The following is a 6,417-nucleotide window of genomic DNA, read 5'->3' as shown; positions in this document are numbered from 1 at the left end:
ACAATTAAATTAAAATAACTCACTTAAAAATAAATTAATTATAAAACCAACTAAAAATTAAGTAAATTATAATTAAAAATTGAGGACTTAGCTAATATTTACTAACAAAATTAGACTAAAATAATTCTATAAAATAGAATTATCAGTGTACCTCCAGCGACAGCATCAATAGTAGTTCTAAAAGGTCTGAGCAAACCATTATAAAAAGTCTGAATTTGCAGCCACTTAGGTAATCCATGGTGAGGACATATTTTCATCAAATCCTTATACCTCTCCCAAGCCTCATATAGTGATTCAGAATCAAATTGCATGAAAGAAGTAATATCATTCCACATCTTTGCAGGTGGGAAGAATGTTGCTAAGGATTTTTTAGCCAAATCATCCCAAGTCTTAATGGAACCAGCAGAAAACAAATTTAACCAACTATTTGTTTTATCTTTCAATGAAAAAGGGAAAAGCCTCAATCTTATGGCATCATCAGTAATGCCATTGGCTTTGAATGTATCGCAGATTTTCAGAAATTTTACAATATGAGCATTCGGATCATCATTAGGCAAACCCAAAAACTAAACAACAGTCTGAATCATCTGAATGATTTATGGCTTAATTTCAAAATTGTTGGCTTGAATAAGAGGTCTTCGGATACTAGAGTGGAGATTTTGTAGTTGTGGGACTGCATAATCCCTTAAAGGTTTGGTCTCTTCCTGTTGTTGATCAGCCATTATTTTACTTGGAGCAAAAAATTTTTTTATTTTTCCTCTGAAGTCTATGAAAAGTTTTCTCGATTTTTGGATCAAGATGAACAATTTTCAAATTTTGGGCTCTTCGCATACAACGACCAAAAGTACTTGAAATATTAAAGAAAAGAAAAGTCTAGATTAAAATTAAGAATGCTTAGTATTAATATTAACAAGGAAGAATTAAAAATCAATTCCCCGACAATGGCATCAAAAACTTGTTGAATTTTCTACTCACACAAGTGTACGTATCGCAAAGTTAATATAGATATGAGTAGAGTGTCGATCCCACAAAGAATTGAATTAATCCTTGTTGTTAACTACTAAAATTAACACACCTTAATTTTATTTAAACAGTTAAAATTTAAAAAAATTAAATTAATAAACTAACACCAATCTATGCTAATTTACTTTATTAAATGTGAATGACTACCAGACCTAAGATTATGATATCCTTCAATCCTTTATTTGATTATTGTCTTTCTCGGTTAACTTAGTTTAATGGATCATATTGCTAACCTAGAGTCCTAAATTATTTACAAGTCTTTGTCGAGTTTCTTATAAAAATACATTTCTCAATTAATTTACTATATGTCTATGCAAATTAAATTGAAGAAAGATTCATTAAGTTTGTGCTCTAATCTTTGCTACGTATGGCTTATAGGTGTATGTCTACCCTATATGCAAATCAATCTACCTAATCAACTAAGAGTATTTGATCATACGCTATTTTATTCAAGGTCTACCTAAATCTCCTTTCTCAATGTTTAACTTAGGTTTCCAATTTAATCTAATTGGTGGCAAGGCAATTAGAAGCATTAAGAACAAAATAAAATAAACACTTAAATCCATCAAACATAAGTAAAAGAGAGATAAATAATTCAGACTATATATTGAGTTCAATCATAATCTTAGATAAAAAATTTAGTTCCCCATCAAGTCATACATCATCATTGAATAAAATTTACACATTAAAACCAAGGGAATAAAAGAATAACAAAAGATAGAAAAAACCAAGGAATGTATTCTTGATCTCCAAATCTCCTTGAATTCTTCAAATTCCTTCAATAACTTTGTACCTTGACTCTCAACTGTTAATCTGATGTTTTCTTCGTTCTCTTTAATGAAGATAATCTTCTGTTAATCTTCATTATCAAATTAAACTCCACTTTCTCCTCTCCAACTCTGAAAGTTATTTTGTCATTCTGCACACCACTAATTGCTCTAGCTGTAGTTAAGAATGGTCTTCATCTAATTATTGTCTCTCTCTCTCTTAACTCAGTTTAGTGGATTAAGTTGCTAATCTAAAGTCCTAAATTATTTACAAGTCTCTGTCGAGTTTCTCATAAAAATACCTCTCCTAATTAATTTACTATATGTCTATGCAAATTAAATTGAAGAAAGATTCTCTAAGTTTGTGCTCTAATTTTGGCTTATAAGTGTATGTCTACCCTATATGCAAATCAATCCACCTAATCAACTAAGTGTATTCGATCATACGGTATTCTATTCAAGGTCTACCTAAATCTCCTCCATCAAAGTTTAACCTACATTTCCAATTCAATCTAATTGGTGATCAGGCAATTAGCAGTATTAAGAACAGAATAAAATAAATAACTTAAATCTATCAAACATAAGTAAAAGAGAGATAAATAATTCAGACTATATGTTGAGTTCAATCATAATCTTAGATAAAAAATTTAGTTCCCCATCAAGTCATACATCATCATTGAATAAAATTTACACATTAAAATCAAGGGAATAAAAGAATAACAAAAAGATAGAAAAAACCAAAGAATGTATTCTTGATCTTCAAATCTCCTTGAATTCTTCAAATTCTTTTAATAACTCTGTAGCTTGACTCTCAACTATTAATCTGGTGTTTTCTTCATTCTCTTCAAGTCCTCTAAAAGGTTGTTTTTATAGGTTTTGAAGTTAAGCCAAGTTGGGTGAAGAAAGAAATCAATTTCAGTTGGGATTTCCTCACCAGACTATGTGTTGCCCAATTAATTAACAGAAATCATAATTGCTCTAGGACTGCTATAGTACATCAACTTTGACAAGATTTTTAACCATCTTCTAGGATGAACTAGGCAAAGTGTAACATTAAAGTTGTAGATTTTTCTCTTATATTTCCAATGGTCTAAAAATCGCTTCATTTGGATCTCTGTAAAGAGAGTTATGGCCAAAATACCGAAACATATGCATTGAAAGTCTACACCTCAAAATTGCTCTCCTTCTTTTACAAAAATTCTTTTTTCAAACACCTACAAAAGCACAAATAAATCAATAACAACCTATCTTAACCACATTAACACGAAATTAAGCATAAAACTGACCATGATTAGATTGACTCACCTAAAATAACTAATTTAAAATAATTAAATAAAATCTACTAATTTCTCTTCAATATAGACTTCGTTCTCTTCAACATAAAGTTATCACTAATCCAATACTCTTATTGCCAGCTATTGACCTGCATCATTCTTTTAACCTTTGAGATATATTATGTTAAGTGTCAGGTTTAAGAATACAATTTATAAAACTATATCTTGGCAACCTTTGGCTAAACAAATTTGATGACATAAATTGTACAACTAAGTTTTTCCTGATGATCTAACTTGAGTGTGTGAATACTTTGAGAACATTCTCTACACTAGACAATTATGTTCTGCTCTGCAAATACTATAATATATGAATTTTGCTATGACTATGTTTTGCCCTAATTATAGAATGACTGTGTAAAGCTTCTCAAAATTTTTTGCTATATTTTTCCTATTAGGTTTGTCCTTTGTTCTGTTTTATGGATGCTTATTATTTGACAAAGAGTTGTATGACCATTTTTATTTATATTCCAACAGTTTATTGTAGTTTTCGATTACTTAACTTAAATTATGTTTATAATGAAGATTTTTATTGATTTATTGACTAGTTTAAATAAATGGCCTCTATCAACTCAAGTATCATCTCAAATTGCACCAATTCCTCAACTTTATATCCTTTTAGAAATTCCAAAACTCTATTATATTGGAGATTTTATCCTTTTTAACATATTTTTTAGTTGATGAATTGTAGTTCTGATCTCTCACGACACTGTAAATGAAGATAATGATTGCTCATCTTTCCTAGCATCACAAATAACACTTACACGCACCAACAATCTTAATTTTAGACATGCAAATTACAGTCATATATCTTTTCTCTAATGAATCTTTTCTACCCAACTAAAAGACAAATCATTTTATGACCTCAAATACTTACATTTATGTATAGCTATCTAATTTTTTAATTCCATTCAATTTTGTCCTAGCATTTGTTTTTTTCTTTTGGTATTTTTTTACCTAATATTATACCCATCATGTACTTCATGCCTTTAATGATTAACTATCTAGCGAATCTAGATTTTTATTTTATTTTAGCACTTCTGTCACGACCCGAAACTCCCATCGAGCCCGTAATAATCGCCGCGATGTCCCGATAGGCACTCATTACCTCGAATGCCGATCGAAACCCCACAAGGCTTAGCATCAGCTTTCGCATCTCCCCAGTGAGCGACAGTTATTAAATCTCACATTTCAAAAAAATCATAAGTCATTTCCAAATCAAAACAATAAAATATTACTTTCTGGCTCATAAGGGCATTTTTCGTCATTTTTTTTCGAAAATACTGAAACTCGCCAAAAACATGGTGTAAAAGCTAAATATATTCATACATACTTTAAATCAAATAACTAAAGAATAAAATTACTTTTACAGTGACACGTGGGCCCCCAACTGACTAAGAAGATGTAGGGATATGAACCCTTACTTTCTAGGATGCAACTCCGAGATTAATTCTCGTCTTAATCAACTATCAACAAATTGTCCTGAGCCTGAAAAATGGATAGGAAGAGGGGTGAGATTATGATTACATAATCTCAGTGAGTAGACAGACATCATCAAAATAATCTAAAGCCAAGTAATAAGAGACAATTAAAATAATTCATCCCAACCCATATAAATAATTGGATTTCATTCAATTACTCAACATGGCTTATGCACTTTTCAAAACTTGGCCCTTGCAAAAAATCCATTCTCGGGGATACCTCGCGGAGGCATCTTACCGAGACCGCCAAGGCTGTTTATTGTCACACACACAAACACATTTCACCTCTGACAACACAACCGTTCCTTGACGTTCGCTGAGTCTGACTCTCACGTGGTGGCCCGAACGTGAGGTGCACTCAAATCCTACCTCGGGAGTTATCCTACGCGCCTCTCCAATCGAGGTAAGCTCAATAATTGGGAACCGTGCCCCTCTAATTAGGCTAGCCCACGGAACCTCCGTCACTGCAGTGCCCACTTTATAATCCACCAACTAATAAAATCACAATAGTATGACATCGTTCACTTAACACATTCAAGGCAAATCAAAGCAGCTCACATATTCTTGAAATCATAAAAATAACCAGTCATACCCACATTTATCATAAGCCATTTAATGTAAAATCATAGATAAACAACACAATCATAGTATAGGTCTCCAATTACTCTATTTTTGAAATCATTATTAAATTGCAAAAATTTTATAAAATCTCATTTTCCCATAAAACACAATAATTTTCCAATTAAACCATTTTTTCATAAAATCACACATTTAAATAAATCTACTCTAGATAATTAAGATGATAGCAAGTTTACTCACTATTCTAGGAGTCGATATACTCCTATTTTTAGTCTGTGGGTACAGTCCTTTACCCGTATCTAATGGCTCACCACCTAGCCATAATCCATGGCACATATTTCAATTAAATTGTGTCTAACAGTCATAAGCTATTTCAGGCTCGATATATGCATGATATGAAATGAAAAATGCACAAGTAGCCATCTAGACCCGGTATTGACCTAAGTCGATTTTTCATCCAATAAATTGGCCAATGCGTCCAATTTCACTCCAACTTGCTCCATTTCTTTTCCAATCCCTCAATTCACCAAGCACAACTAATTAACACACAATTAGGCAAAATTTATCTTCACTTTTCTTCTTAGAACTTTCGACCAACAATGGTACACTAACTCTGTGATTTTTCCTACTTAATTTTCTCTTCATAATTCATTGATTCCTACACCAAAAACTATTATTTCTTAATCAAATCACCTAGAATAACATCCCATTCTTCCTCTTTATTCACTTAGAGAATTCGGCTATTGATGGGCACCAAACCTTTGGTGGTTTTCTTCACTTGTTTTCATGCTACACATCATTAATCACCTAAAAACACTAACATACCTAAAAATCAAACCAATCCAAGATCATTCTCTCTCCATACCCATTTTGACCAGCCATGAATTCATCATGAAAACATGTAATTTAACCATGAAAATTAAGGGAAAATGCATGGGTAAGGTAAATCACTAGCAAAATCAAAGAAATTTTACCTTTGCTTGATCAAATCCTTGAATTCCAACACTTTCTCTTTGATTTGTCGCACCTAGGGTTTGTTTTTCCTTGGTTTCTCTTCTCTTCTGGTTTGGCTGATCACTATGGGAGAAATAGGCTGATTTTTTACCTTTTTAAAAAGAAATAATAAAATAATAAAAACATGACACATGGCATTTCCTTATTGGTTCAAATTTTAAATATTTAACTTTTAATTCTTTAATTTTCCGCCACATATTTCTCATGTTTATCCATTTCCAT

General features: G+C 31.5%; 1 non-coding gene across 1 annotated transcript; it reads left to right on the top strand.

Moving 5' to 3' along the window:
* The first annotated feature begins 231 nt into the window (after positions 1–231).
* Positions 232–338, top strand: LOC148764522 (small nucleolar RNA R71). The gene has a single exon (XR_016024400.1). It is a non-coding gene; the product is annotated as a small nucleolar RNA R71 (small nucleolar RNA).
* The last annotated feature ends 6,079 nt before the right edge of the window (positions 339–6,417 follow it).

The sequence above is a fragment of the Theobroma cacao genome, chromosome 1 (assembly GCF_053813885.1).
Source record: "Theobroma cacao isolate CCN51 chromosome 1, ASM5381388v1, whole genome shotgun sequence".
Lineage (NCBI taxonomy): Eukaryota > Viridiplantae > Streptophyta > Magnoliopsida > Malvales > Malvaceae > Theobroma > Theobroma cacao.
The sequence above is the reverse complement of the archived record's forward strand: the minus strand, read 5'-3'. Positions and strand labels throughout refer to the sequence as shown.